A 15,778-nucleotide genomic window follows, 5' to 3' on the forward strand; every position below is an offset into this window, starting at 1 on the left:
TGGGCTTACAAGGTCGCAAGCAGGTAACTCTGTGCCCTCTGTGAAATAGCTTTGAATCTACTGGGCAAGACGTTTCTTGTTTTTTTGAGACAGGGTTTCTCTGTGTAGCCTTGGCTGTCCTAGACTCACTTTGTAGACCAGGCTGGCCTCGAACTCTCAGCGATCTGCCTGCCTCTGCCTCCTGGGTGCTCGGATTAAAGGCGTGCGCCACCACCACCTGGCTAAGACTTGTTTTCTTTCCCTCCATTCTATTACATTCACAACAGAAATGCCATTGAGCTAGACAGGTGAGGGGTGACTTCTATTTGACCCATAAAATTGAGTTGCAGAGGGCTGGGCATGTCGCTCAGTTGGCAGAATGCTTGCCAAGCATGCAGAAGCTCTCACCCACAGCACAGCACTAACTCAGCGAGGTAGTGTTCACGTACAAGCCCAGCACTCAGCAGGCAGAGGAGGGGAATCTGTTCTAAGTCATCCTGGACTACACAGTGAGTTCAAAGTCAACCTAAGCTGCTGAAGACCCTATCTCGAATAAAGGGGCAGGGACGGGAGAGCGCGCTCAGCACTTAAGAGCATTTGCTGCTTTTGTAGAAGGCCTGAGCTCAGCTCCCAGCACCCACACAGCAGCTCAAAGCCATCCATAACTCCAGTTTCTGGGAATCCAACACCTTTTTGTTGTTGTTTTTGTTTTCGTTTTTTCGAGACAGGGTCTCTCTGTGTAGCCTTGGGCTATCTTAGACTCGCTTTGTAGACCAGGCTGGCCTCGAACTCACAGCGATCCGCCTGCCTCTGCCTCCTGAGTGCTGGGATTGAAGGCGTGCGCCACCACACCCGGCCCAACACCTTCTTCTGATCAACTAGGTCATCAATGTGGTGCACATGTGTGTACACATGCAGACCAAACACCATATACATATACATATATATATATATATATATATATATATATATATATATATATATATATATAAAACAAACATTTGAAGTCCACAAAGTAAATAGATTTTAAGGAGTTCTAGAATGCTTAAAACCCTCCCTGGCCTGTCAGCCAACAGTGAGTGGCCTCTGCCAGGTCAGGCGGATTCACAAGCGTACAAGAAACAGTTGGTGGCTGCTGCCTTAGCCTACTCTCCGGGGCTCAGAACGATACCAGGGTTTTGAGGAGAACCCCTGCAAAAACAGGTTGGCTTTGTTTTCATCTATTAATAACAGCTATTTTGAAACGCTATTTAGGTCTCCACTGCTTATCTGAACTGTTTGTAGATAATCTCTCCCTGACTGAGGGGGCTTTGGGGCAGCAGCGCTGCGTCCTCTCAGGATCCACACCTCCTAGGAGGCCAGGCCTTGTGCCTGTTCAGAGATGCTCGTAAGTACAGGTTCATCTGCCTTCGCATTTCTCCGATGAGGAAAGGCCCATCTTTCAAATTACTGAGGTGCTGTGGTGGCCTGAATAAGAATGCCCCCGTAGGCTCATCTACTTGGAAGCTTGGTCACCAGAGAGTGGAACTGTTTGGGAAGAGTTAGGAGGTGTGGCCTTGTTGGAGGAAGTGTGTCCCTGGGGGTGGGCTTTGAGGCTTTATTTTATTTTATTAATCATTTATTTATTTTTGTCTTATGTGCGTTAGTGTTTTGCCTGCCTGGGTGTCTGTGTGAGAGTGTCAGATCCCCTAGGACTGGAGTTACAGACAGTTGTGCACTGTCATCTGGGTGTTGCGAATTGAATCGGAGTCCTCTGGAAGACCAGCCAGTGCTCTTAGCCCCTGAGCCACCTCTCCAGGCCTGGTTTTTAAGGTTTTAAAAGCCAAGCCATGCCCATTGTCTCTCTCAGTCTCTCTGTCTGTCTCTGTCTGTCTTCTCTCTCTCTCTCTCTCTCTCTCTCTCTCTCTCTCTCTCTGTCTCCATCTCTCTCTCATTGTCTCTCTCTGTCTCTCTGTCTCTCTCTCTCTCTCTCTCTCTGTCTCTCTCTCTGTCTCTCTCTGTCTCTCTGTCTCTCTCTCTTCGCATCTCTCTCTACTCGCTCCTCTCCTCTCTCTCCTCTTCGGTCTACCTCTCCTCTCTGTCTCTCTCTCTCTCTGTCTCTCTCTCTGTCTCTCTCTCTCTGCAGAACAGGATGCAGCTCTCAGCTCCTTCTCCAGCACCATGCTTCCTGCCATGATGAGAATGGGCTAAGGCTCCGAAACTGCAATCAAATCCCCAACTAAATGCTTTCCTTTATAAGAGTTGTTTGGTCATGCTGTCTCTTCACAGCAATGGAACAGTGACTAAAACAGTGCTCTACCCAAGTGGCAGATCAGGGGCTAACTCAAGATTCCCCTCCAGTCCGAGTGTGGCAGCACCCTCAGGTCACCTTGCAGGAGACCCAGGAACCCCTAAAAGCATGCAGCCACACCCAAAGAAATGTCTTAATATTGCTTTTCCCCAACAGCTATATTTGGTGACTTTTCTTTCTATCATTAGCAAAGGCACATTACCAAAGGTTAAAAAGGGAATCTGCCAAGTGCAACAGCAAGAACAGAAAACAATATTATTAAAAGCAGGTATAAACTCTCTACCTACACCCACCCTGCACTAGGGCTCACCTGAGGGCGGGGAAGGCACGACTTCTGGCTCTCGTGCTGAAGGCTGAGTGTGACTTTAGTTTTCTTCTACTCTGTTTGGCTTTGTGTGGGCTTGGAAGAAACCCCCCAGCCTCCAGCCGTGGGCCCTTGCCTGGGCACCCAGGGGACACCAGCGCCCTTCCCAGCCTGCCCCGGGAATCTCCTTCCCAGGGACCAAGCTATCTGGAGTGATGATTGCCAGCCAGTGCAGCAGGTTAACGCTCTTAACTATTTAGAGAGTGCAGAGGGAGGACTCTTGAGCCCTTCCATAGATAATTAAAAAGCAGGGAGGAAAGCAATATGAAACAAACAAAAACAACAAGCTCTAGGCACCAGGGTTTTCTGAAACACATCTTCCCAGTTAAACAATTTTAAGATTCCCATAATTCAAAAAGCAGCCCCCACACGTTCCCTCCCACACAAACACACTCCCCATCAAGCCACACTCCAGCCACAGCATCTCTCTGCCTTCTTCCTTGCCCTCCCGCAGCAGCTTCCTCCACAGAGGGTGTCATGGCCTCAGCCAAGGGAGGTCCGGTCCCCACCTATGCTCACTACCCTAGAGACGAGGTGTTGTTGCTTCAGGAGACACCCGAGCGTCCATTCACGCGATGTGAAAGAGATAACTATATCCCACTAGACGATGTTTTACAAAAATCACCGATAAGCCGGGCAGTGGTGGCGCACGCCTTTCATCCCAGCACTCGAGAGGCAGAGGCAGGTGGATCGCTGTGAGTTCGAAGTCAGCCTGGTCTACACAGCAAGTCTAAGACAGCCAAGGCTACACAGAGAAACCCTGTCTTGAAAACAAAACAAAACAAAACAAAATCACCGATAACTACATTTCTCAAAGATCAAAGGAGCCAAGAGGGGCGGGACACGTAGCTCAGCAGCAGACAGCATCCATTCCTCGTATGCTTGAGGCTTTGGGTTCAATTCTCAGAACCACAAAACAAAGTAAGATGACACCGTATCAGTTGCCCCACAGTAAAAAGCAAACAAGTTCCCTTTGCTCCAAAATTGATCTGGTTACATATTAGCGTCGTTGAGGACCCCGGGAATGGAGGGCCGGAAGTGGGAGCGCCTAGGTGAAAGCCACGGGAGCGCCTAGGTGAAAGCCACGGGAGCGCCTAGGTGAAAGCCACGGGAGCGCCTAGGTGAAAGCCACGGGAGCGCCTAGGTGAAAGCCACGTCAGCTTCGGCCGCATCCTTCTGCAGCGGTGAATAAATACCTAGACTTAGAGAGCAATGACTGCCGAATTCACAGCCACAAACGGGACATCTCTGTGACACACACACACACACACACACACACACACACACACACACACGAGACTCGGGACCATCACCCTGAAAGCAGCGAGAAGAAGTGGGTGTGGGGTGCCGGCTTCTGTGTGCACGGTTAGGCCCGTCACCATGCTGTGGTGAAGGGCGCGTGCTCAGGAGCCCTGATCCTCTCTGTGGACCTATCGCTGCCGGGGGAGAGGTTTCCTGGTAAGGCACCCACACTCCTGTGAAGAAACCTGTGCTAACACGCCTGTAAGCACCCCTAGTGAAACTCAATAAGGACACACACATGCATGCATCATGTGCAAACACACGCGTGCACAATATACACAAGCGCACACATACATACATACGCACATAAGCACACACACATGCACACACGCGCGTGCACACACATGCAGGTGCACACATATATACACACATACGCACGTGCATACACACATACACATGCCCATACACACATGCACACACACATACACACATGCTCACACACAGGACAGAGTGAAGAGCATGAAAGCAGAAGCATCACTACAACGAGGGAAGAAATCAGGAAGGGGGAAGGAGCACGGCTCAATGGGGGAGAAGTGAGTAGGATCCAAACATGTCATGCACATGTATAAAGTGTCACAGTAAAACATGGGATCACATGTATTGTGTGCAGTCATTACATTCTAACAAAACACTTAAAGAGAAACCCAGAGAAAGGGCCCTACTTCTGTGCCTCCTGTCCACCATGGACTCTCTGCCTCCTGTCCACCATGGACTCTCTGCCTCCTGTCCACCATGGACTCTCTGTGCCTCCTGTCCACCATGGACTCTCTGCCTCCTGTCCACCATGGACTCTCTGTACCTCCTGTCCACCATGGACTCTCTGTGCCTCCTATCTACCATGGACTCTGTATCTCCTGTCCACCATGGACTCTCTGCTTCCTGTCCACCATGAACTCTGTACTTCCTGTCCACCATGGACTCTCTGCCTCCTGTCCACCATGGACTCTCTGCCTCCTGTCCACCATGGACTCTGTGCCTCCTGTCCACCATGGACTCTCTGTGCCTCCTGTTCACCATGGATTCTCTGTGCCTCCTGTTCACCATGGACTCACTCTGCCTTCGTGGACAGAAGCGTCAAGATTCCTCTGGAGCCTCAGGAAGCTCCCTCAGAGGCTTGGTGTCCCCAAGCCTTGTGTCCCTGGACCAGGTGAGAGTCCTTCTCGTCTGCCTGGGGGTTTACTCTGGTTTCTCAGCGCACCAGGCCTCCATGAGAAGGCAGGCCTGTGGCAGCATTATTTCAGTGGCTGTCTCACACCAGGCGCTGTCTGCATACAAGCCTTCTTAGCTGTCTATTACCAGCCAGGACAGTGAGTTTCAACTTTTCATTAAACTTCGACAATTTCCCCAAAGAAAAATAAATCCCCACCCAAGAAGTCAAAAGCTAAAACCATCTGTGTAGTTAAAGGAGGAAGTAGAAGTATTGACAGAATGGAACTAGTGAAGAAAGGGAGGAGAGGGACGGAGGAAGAAAGAAAGAGCTGAGAGAAACGGGGTGAGGTGGGGGTGGGGGGGAATAGGGCAGGGACCAGTGTCTCAGTCTCCATGGAGGAAATGGGGGGCGGGGGGGTTCCTTCTCTCACACTCAGCTGCTCATTTGGCGTATGAACAATCACACAGGCTCTTTTAATATGCTGTTAGGTTTCTCTACTAGTTTTTTGTTTTGTTTTGTTTTGGTTGGTTGGTTTTGGTTTTTTGTTTGTTTGTTTGTTTGTTTGGCTGGTTGGTTGGTTTTTAGTTTTGTTTTTGTTTTTTGTTTTTTGTCTTTTTTCCAGACAGGGTTTCTCTGTGTAGCCTTGGGTGCCCTAGACTTGCTTTGTAGACCAGGCTGGCCTTGAACTCACAGTGATCCGCCTGCCTCTGCCTCCCGAGTGCTGGGATTAAAGGCGTGCGCCACCACCGCCCAGCCTCTGTCCCACTTTTTCCCCAATCATAGATGCTCATTATACCGTATTAAGAGGTGAGGGGGCGAGGAGGTCATCAGGGGAAAAGATTCCACCTACACCACAGAAATGCCTTCTCGGCATCTGAGGAAGGTCCTTGGTTGGTACAGTGCTTGCCTGCACAAACAAAGCCCTGGGGTCCATGCCCTGAAGCACACAGGAGGAGGCATGGCGGCACAGGACTCTGACCCCAGTGCGCTGCAGGAGGGTGAAGAATGAAAGGTCAAGTGCATCCTTGCCTACGTAATGAATTTGAAGCCAGCCTGGGCTACACAAGACCCCCTTTCAAGAAAGAGGAGGGAAAGAAAAAAAGCAGTGGTGGCCCACAACTTCAATCCCAGCACTCAGGAGGCTGAGGCAGCAATTCTCCAAATTCGAGGCCAGCCTGGTCTATAGAGTGAGTTTTAGGACAGCCAGGACTACCCAGAGAAACCCTGTCGGAGAGACAGAGAGACACAGAGACAGAGACACAGAGGGAGAGTCAGAGACAGAGACAGAGAATGAGACTGAAGTGATGATTCAGTAAATAAAGTCTGAGGACCTGAGTCTGGATCCTAAGCACTTGTAAATGCCCGGTGGGCTTGCAGTGCTTGAGGAAGGCAGGAGATCCGTGGCGCAGGCTGGTTAGCTCGACCAGCCAATCAGTGAGCTCTGGGCTCAGTTCACAGGCCGCCCCATCATGTACGGGGAACCACCTAGAAGGATGTAAGTCCTGGCCTCCGCAGGCATGGGCCCACACACGTGCAAATATGCATTCTCATCACAATTAGAAAAGGAGGGAGGGAGTGAGGGAGGGAGAAGCTGGTTCTCAAACGGTCCACCAAGCCAAACTGCACGCGACTCTTGCCTGGGCACAGGCCCCACATCCTCCAGTCATTGCACAGGGCACCTCCGTCATTCTGAGGACTTGTTTGCTTTTAGTGACTGAAGCAAATCCTACAGTGTGTGTGTGTGGGGGGGGGGGGGGAGCTCCGTGGTTAAAGCTTCTCTCTGAAACGCGAGGGTCCCCATAACCCACAGAAATGCCAGCCCAACTATAATTCTTGCCTGGGAAGGCAGGACAGGATCCCCGGAGCAACCTGACTCGCCGCATCGGCAAGCTCTGAGTTCGATTGAGAGGCCCTTCCCCATGAACGGGTGAGGTGGAGGAACAACTATGAGTGTACCCCACGTGAGACTGGGGCTACACACACACACACACACACACACACACACACACACACACACACACACACAAACACACACACACACAAACACACACACACACAAACACACACACACACACAAACACACACACACAAACACACAAACACACACACACACACAAACACACACACACACAAACACACACACACAAACACACACACACAAGCACACACACACAAACACACACACACACAAGCACACACACACACAAACACACACATACACACAAACACACGCACACACGCACACACAAGCACACGTGCACACGGGCACGCAATTAAGCATACATGTACACAACACACTCACCTATGTGAAAAAGGAAAGAAATATTTTAGTCCACTTAAGAAATATTCATTGAGCTGCCACAGTGCTGAACAGGATGACGCCCCCATGCTACCGGACCTTCTATTCAGCAGGCAGCATCACTGGCAAGCCGCCCACGGGAGTGGGGAGCCTGGGGAGCACGAGGAGAGCCTGGGGAGCACGAGGAGAGCCTAGGGAGTACCACACGAGTAGGAAGAGCCAGGCTAGGTCACCGGGCAGATGGCAGGACAGTGCGAGCACAGAGTTGGGGAGCAGGCTTTGAGCTGCATATTCAAATTAAGCTGAATTTATGGAGGCTGAAGGAAGACGGAGGGAGGACAGTGTGGACGGTGACCAGCAGCCAGGGAGGACAGTGCAGACAGTGACCAGCGGCCAGGGAGGACAGCGCGGACGGTGACCAGCAGCCAGGGAGGACAGCGTGGACGGTGACCAGCGGCCAGGGAGGACAGTGTGGACGGTGACTAGCAACCAGGGAGGACAGTATGGATGGTGACTAGTGGCCAGGGAGGACAGCATGGATGGTGACTAGCAGCCAAGAGCAAGCACGAGGGGTCTGGCTGGAAAGCAGTTGGTGAGGGGGGAGACAGACACTAATGCTAATGTGCAGAGACCCTTCACCCCACACCTCTCCAGGCAGAAAAGATATGAGGTCAGAAGGATGGGAAAAAGTGAAGGAGGTTGTGAGGGGGAAACCTCCACCGGTGACAGCCAGCCAGCCCTGGAATTGTGACAAGGAGCAGAGTCAGGACAGCTCCTCAGCTCAAGAGCTGACTCCAAGAGGAGGGTGAGAGCAGGAAACCACTGGGCACACATGGGGACAGGAAACAGCATCCCACACAGACCACCATAACAAGCCCAATCATAGGACATCCTGCAACACACCCAGACTGGACCCTTCATGAGTGTCAAGGTCATAAAAAAACAAAACAACAGGCTGGGCGGCGGCGGTGGCACAGGCCTTCAATCCTAGCACTCAGGAGGCAGAGGCAGGTGGATCATCGTGAGTTCGCGGCCAGCCTGGTCTACAAAGCGAGTCCAGGACAGCTAAGGCTACACAGAGAAACCCTATCTCAAAAAAACAAAAAAAAAAAAAATAAACAAACAAAAAAGAAAAGAAAAGAAAAAAAGAAGAAGAAGAAGAAAAAAAAGAAACAGAGCGGTCAGGGACCTTGCCATGTGATGGTGCCTCCTGGTAATGTCAGAAGCTACACGCATAAAACCTCACCAACATGATTGCAAAACATGAACTTAACAAGGATAACAATAACAGACGTGCCAAAGTGGATGAAGAAAGCACACAGGGCCTCAACCCTACCAAAAGGCAGCTCAGGAATGCTGAGAGTGGGAGGAGTAGTCTTCCTCAGGGGAGAGCACATCAACTGGCTATCCAACACCAAATGGTCATACATACACACACACACACCCACATACATACACACATACATACACATAGACACACACATACATACACACACATACATACACATAGACACACACATACATACACATAGACACACACATACATACACATAGACACACACATACATACACATAGACACACATACACATACATACACGTAACATTATATTGGGTTGGATTTAGGAATATGAATGTATATACACACATGTATATGTGCATGCACATGCTGGCGCGCGCGCGCACACACACACACACACACAAACTAAATGGGTTGCTTTTAAACCCCAGATTGGATCCTGACTCCTAAACCAAAGCCTTTAAGATGAGCTTCCTCTCACTCTACATAAAGTACTATTAAACATCTGAATAGTATGTAGATTAGAGATTATCATTGATTCGAACTTAATTTCCGGATTTTGACAACTGCTGTACGAGAAAACGACCTTTAAAAAGGAGATATGTGCATGCGCATTTGGGACAGTGCAGGTACACGGTCTCCCTGTTCCTCTGACATGGTGCAGGAGAAATTACAAGCTAAGTGTGTGTCTATACACACACATCCACAAATAGATGCAAAAAGAGAGTGGGAGAAAGTGCCGGAAAGATAAAAACAAATGTGGCTGAAAGTTAATATTTATAGAATGTGGCTGAAAGAGAGATCAGGGCTTTTCAGCTTTATTGTTGAAGCATTTCCGTAAATCTGAATCAGTTTAAGATTTAAAAGGAAAAAAAAAACAATTTAAAGGGGGAGGAAATTGTTGAGGACACCAAGGTGACAGAACAACCACATCAGGGGCGGGAGCATAGCAAGGGAGGGAGACCACACTGGGTCTGAAGACCTGAGCTCCTGTTTCAGCTCCGCTGCCGAGAACCGCGTGCCTGGAGTCGTCCCACAGAGTCCCTCTACTAGAAGTGTTGGCCTCACAGAGCTGAGAGAACCCCAACTCCCACTGGGGTACAGGAAGGTGGGCTCCGAGTTGACACTAAAGCTGAGAAGGAGAGAAGAGAAGGCGAAGAAGGGAAGAGGAGTGGAGGGGAAAACAAACCCAAAAAAGAAAGAAAGAAAGAAAGAAAGAAAGAAGAAGAAGAAGAAGAAGAAGAAGAAGAAGAAGAAGAAGAAGAGGAAGAAGAGGAAGAAGAAGAAGAAGAAGTAGTAGTTCAGAATCCCCACAGCTAGGGCCCAGTGAGAAAGGCACCAGATGAGGGATGAGAGGAACCTGCTTAGCAGGGGATGAAGATAGATGCCAAGAGAGGAGCAGGAGGGCAGCAGGCCACCAACCACAGACAGGGCCAGACCCCTGGCTCAGTTCTGCAGGGGCAGTTACCACAGAAAGACAAACCCCAAGTGTCCAGTCAAAGGAGAGGAACTCTGTGACCCAGCTTTACCACAGGCTCTACCCTCCCCACACAACAGCCGACGACAGCGCCCTGTGGCTATCTCAATTGAGTGTAAGTTCATTTAAAATTCACATAAATCGAAAACTCTGTTCAAGCTGGATGGTTAGCACAGGCCTATAGTCTCAGCCCTTGAGAAGCTGAGGCAGGAGGATCGTGAGCCCAAGCACAGGCCAGGCGGAACAGAGAGAGGCTGTCTCAAGAATAAGTAAACAAGAGAATAAAAAGTCAGGTCCTTGGTGTCACTAGTCGTGTCCTGTGAGCTCCTTAGCCACACGTTTGTGACGACTGTGACTTCTTTCACCAGAGAGGGCTGCGGTGGGCAGAACAGCTGCTCTAGTGCCATTGCTTACAGGAACATGACTTGACTAAATGCTAGAACGAGGGCAGAGGAAAGAGGAGCCAAGGGCAAAAGGAGAATGACAAATTGACAAGAGGGACAAGTTCCCAGTCGGAGCAGAAAGGACCGGAGTGAGGGAGTGAGGGTGTGGGGCGGGTTTAGGCTGGATTTGGGACAGACACAGAGACGTTCCTGAATTTCAGACCAATGACGACGATGACGACAGACGTGAAGAGGCCGCGAGTGAAATACTTGGAGTTACTGAGGAGAGCCCCGCTGGATTTACACTGAGGTGATGCATTCCCCCAGAACGTAGCCACCCTCCACCCCTCTCCATCAAAGGCTGCCTTCTCCGAAAGGGAACCAGGAGTTTAAGCGATGGAAAAGCTATGGCGCAGAGCAAAGTGGATGCAGCCCGAGTTCACGAAGAAGAGGATTCTTTTGTTTTATAGAAAAGCACGCCTTCATGAAATTAAGGCCAGCATCGATTCAAAACAGAGCCAGTCCAAAGGGCTTTGTGACTTTCTCCTAGATAAGTTGGCAGGCAAGAGAAAGAAAATACAGACGATGACAGTGGATTTGGGATCGGAGACGGGAAATAGACGAAGTCCACGGTGGCACACACCTCCAGTTTCAGCACTCTGGAGACAGAGGCAGGCAGAACTCTGAATTTTGAGGATAGCCTGGTCTATGTAATGAGTTCCTGCTAACAAGGTTACATAGTAAAAAACACTTTCTTTTTTACTAGGAAGGGGGGTGGGGAAGGGGAGAAAAGCCAATGTGTCCGGCCTGCCAAGACCAAAAAGGCTCTGTTTTTCAGAGTTCACATGTGCTAAAGGAAGATGTGGCACCCTGAAGACTGGCTGTAGCACTGTACTGCAATGACAAGGACAAGCGAACGGAGTCCCCGACAATGGCTACAGCCAGGCACAGTAGAAAACTCAGTGAAGTGGGAACAAGTCCAAGTCCTAGCTCTTAAAGGTGAAATTTTTCTGAAACTTGGCATGCCTACAATTTTAGTAGTTGAAGGAAAATGCAGGCAGGAGCCATAGGAGTCAAGGCGGAGCCATGGGGGTAAAGGCGGAGCCACGGGGGTCAAGGCGGAACCGTGGGGGTCAAGGTGGAGCCATGGGGGTCAAGGCGGAGCCATGGGGGTCAAGGCAGAGCCACGGGGGTCAAGGTGGAACCATGGGGGTCAAGGCGGAGCCATGGGGGTCAAGGCAGAGCCATGGGGGTCAAGGCAGAGCTATGGGGGTCAAGGTGGAGCCATGGGGGTCAAGGTGGAGCCATGGGGGTCAAGGTGGAGCCATGGGGGTAAAGGCACAGCCACAGGGGTCAAGGTGGAGCCACGGGGTCAAGGCGGAGCCACGGGGGTCAAGGCAGAGCTATGAGGGTCAAGGTGGAGCCATGGGGGTCAAGGCTGAGGCACTGCAAGGTCATGGACCAGCCTCAGTGTAAGCCATGACCCACAGAGAACTAGCTGCCCCTGGGTCTTTGTTTATGACTCTTTCCCAACCTCAAGGGATGTGGTCTCCCTGCCTGAGTGAGCAATAGTCACCCAACCAGCTGTTTTCTCCCTCTCCTTTCTCCTCCTCATTTTGTTTTCTTCTTTTTAAGGGGGAGGGGGGTTGGGGACCCAAACAAACAAAAAGAAAAAAACCAAGAAGAAATTTTAAAAATGTATAAGTAATATGCGTCAGTCAGAAAACAACTTCAAGAGCCAGGTCTTTCCTTCGACCCTGCGCAGACGCTGAGGCCCAAGCCCAGGTTGTCCCTATTGGTGGCAGGTGCCTTTTTCTGTTGGAGCCATCTTGCTGACCTAAGCCTGACTGTTTACAGAAAGGAGTTTGTTCGTTCGTTCTTTTGGGGTTTTTAAGGTCTTTTTAAACCATCCCAGTGATTCCAATTTGATATGCAAGAAAGTCTAAATGAGCCTTGTCTCTTTCAAAATGTGCCCAGGGATTCTGAAGTGCCACCAGACTTAGGAAGTGCCAAGGCAGAAACACAAGGAAGGCCTCCAGGAGACAGTACCGCATCCTAAGAGTTAGTGGAGGTAACAACGACCAGCAGATCCCACCCAGAAGGTGGGCATGTTCTGGGGGAGAGTCCAGTGCTCACACTCTGGTGTAAGGGAAAAGGAGAGGTGGACCAGAGACAGGAAGATGAAAACACAGGAGTGTGGCTGCCAGGTACAAAGGAGACACTGCGTGACAGAGCGTCACCTGGGTTAGCAGCCTGCAGAGTCAGGAGACCGTTGCCAATGAAGGCTGTAAGGCCCAGGGCTTATGTGGCTCACTGAAGGGCTCTAGGTCCACTGGCCGAATTCTTGGACGACAAAGATCTTTGTATCTGTATGCTGATCAGACTTCTACTATGTAAACCATTAAAGATGTCTGAGCCCTCAGGTAGGCTCGCTGGCAAAAGCTTACTCATGAACTAAAAACTTGGCTCCCCAGCCCATATTTTTACACAGAGGAAGTCAGGGCCCCACGAATATCAAGAGTGTCCTTGAAACAAAAAGTCAGAGGCATCTCAACCATCCTGTGACAGGAATCTTGGGTCTCTGCTGTGTCCTTTTGGCAGAAAGAGAAGTTTATGCGTGGAAAATATGGAAAACAGCCTCCGGGTAATTTTTAGTACCAGACATTGCTAACATTAGCAGAAAGACCACAGCCTGTAACTCACCTCTACACACACACACACACACACACCACACACACCACACACACACCACATATATACACTCACACACCACACATACACACACATACACACACGCGCGCACGTACACACACAGACCACACATACACACACACGCGCACACACACTCCAAGGCAGATACAATGTGCATTTCTTAATAACGAACATATTTACTCTCAGAAGCCTAATTTGTTAATTTTTATTACATTTATTCCTTTCGCTTGTGTGCCTTGTGTGGGTGTGGGGGTCAGAGGACAACTTGTGGGGGCCGGATGGTTCACTCCTTTCACAGTGTGGGTTCTAGCGATCAAACCCAGGTCATCAAGTTTGGTGGTGAGGGCCTTCACCCCACGGAGCCATCTTGCCAGCCCCCAGCCCCAAATCTTTAAAGAGCAAATGCAAATGTTTGTCCCTGCTTCTAGAGATTTTCTCTGAAGATCCATCCCAGTCCAGCATTATCTCTGTGAAATAACCTCTAACAACAGCATACATAGACTTTAAGCTGAGTGCACGCATGCGCGCGTTACACACACACACACACACACACACACACACACACACACACTCTGCTGCACATTGAAGAAATGACTCACTTAATTTGCCACTGCCTGCCACTACTGGGTTTTGATTTTACCTGTTCAGACAAAGTTTCCTATCCAGTCAACTACGGGGGTGGGGGTGGAGTGGGGAGTATTCAGTAGCTTGAGCCCTGATTGGGTTCAGGATTTAGGGGCACCGAAGGGATTTTATTCTATGCGTTTTAAAGACCTTCTCTGGGACACAGACTATTCCCTCCATAATCTTCCATAAAATGGTAACATCTCTTGCCACTTTGGGAACCCACATTGGAAAAACCCCTTGCGGAATGAACAGGGTTAAGTCTCACATGCCCAGAGGGGCCCTTCCTCAGCTCCCAGTACCAGCAAAACAACCTTGTGCTGCCACTGGAAACAATAAGAGTCCTTCCTTCCAAAGGGTGAGAACCACGGAACCCGCGGGGGAGCAACGTGGCTAACCCACCCAAGGTCACTCAGCTCCAACGGGGGCAGGGTGGGGAATGATAGGCTTAACAAACTCTGCACACCTTCTCCTCAAACAGTCCCTCGGGAGGCCTCTGCTGCCTGCTAGCTTGCAGCCCCCGCGAAGATGCAATGCCACTTGCGCTCTGCGCCTAACTTCAGCCCTGCGCGTCAGCATGCAGTTAACCCCCTCGTGTCCAGAGTGTCACACGGGGCAGGCGCAGCTTCACCCCTCACTCTACTCTCCCCAGCACTATTCCATGCCAATCCGTGGAGTGGTTGCTCCAAGGTCACATCAAAGGTCCCTGCTAGAGCACCCGTTGCTTGGATCCAGAGGATGCCCAGACGCGTGGGGTGGGGAGCCACCCTGGAGACTCACCTGCGCGCGGATCCGGCGCGCCACGTCTGCCCATGTCGTCGGTGGCGCTCCAGGTGCGGTGGCCGCGAGCGCGGGGCTGTGCGGGGCGAACCCGGCTGCGGGCCCGCGCTCCAATCAGCGCGCGCCCGCGCGCGCGGCCCGGCCCGGGGTTCGCGGCTCCCCCACCCGGGAAGGGCGCGAGCCACCGCGCGCCGCCCAGAGCGGCTTCCGGGCGCGTTGCCTGGACGCGGTTGCCGTGGCAGCCCGAGCTGGAGGCTTTCCCCGCGCGCCCGCGCCTAGCCAGCCGGCGCCCCTCCTCCTCCCGCCGCGTTCCCACACCCAAAATAGCCTCTCCGCGGCGCCGCGGGTCCCCACCCAGTCCGCAGCAGGGAGTCGGCGGGCGGGGACTTGCGTACTGGAGCCTCAGCCCTGTGGTAGGGCGCGTCGACTTGGAGGCAGAGGTAGGTGTAAGGAAGGATGCTTGGGTGAAAGACCAGCCTTCCAGGTCGCAATGCCATCCGTCATCCTCCCAGGAATCCTAGCATCCCTTTTGTACCAAACCTGCTTCCCACCAAAATAGTTAAATACTCTCTTCACTTCAAACTGGGGAGAAGTTAGGGGTGAGACTGCAGTCCGGGGAGGGGCTGGGGGGGAAGCTCGCTCCTTCCGTCGCCCCACCTGCACAGGTGAGGGAACCCTCTGAGCGCTAAGTGTGTGTGTGTGAAGGAATGCTTCGCCCAAGAGAAAATGCTACATTTCTCTTCCTCCCAGCCCTCCTCCTACCTTCTGCCTCGCTCCCAGAGAGTTCCAGCTCTGCCTTGGATTCTCAGCAGGATCCACTCACAATTTTGCTTTCTCTCCGTAGGTGGGATTTAAGCGGAGTGGGGGATCCCACCTTTGCTTGTCTCACTGTGCGTCTGGTTCAGAGCTCTTACGTAGACCTTACACGAAGCAGGGGCTCCGGTCTAGCCGCCTCCCCTCAGCCTCTCAATTCAGGGGAAGCTGGCCAGCTCTGTGCAGGCACTTGGACAGGTCTGCCTGGACTTGGAATCCTCGATCTGTGTAGTTATGTATGCAATTTCCTCGCCTGTAAAGTAATAACACACACACACAGAGCTAATGAATATAGCATTCATTCGGC

General features: G+C 51.2%; 1 protein-coding gene across 2 annotated transcripts in view; it reads right to left on the minus strand.

Annotated features, from left to right (window-relative positions):
* Fam81a (family with sequence similarity 81 member A) overlaps positions 1–15,536 on the minus strand; it is a 55,407-nt gene extending 39,871 nt beyond the window's left edge. The window contains exon 1 of one of the 2 annotated variants that reach the window (XM_051156747.1): positions 15,421–15,536. The gene's annotated coding sequence lies outside the window, so the exon portion shown is untranslated. Of the gene's footprint in view, positions 1–14,658; positions 14,779–15,420 lie in introns of those variants that run through there. The other variant, XM_051156746.1, reaches the window with a different exon arrangement.
* Between the last annotated feature and the right edge of the window lie 242 nt (positions 15,537–15,778).

This window comes from Acomys russatus, chromosome 14, assembly GCF_903995435.1.
Source record: "Acomys russatus chromosome 14, mAcoRus1.1, whole genome shotgun sequence".
Lineage (NCBI taxonomy): Eukaryota > Metazoa > Chordata > Mammalia > Rodentia > Muridae > Acomys > Acomys russatus.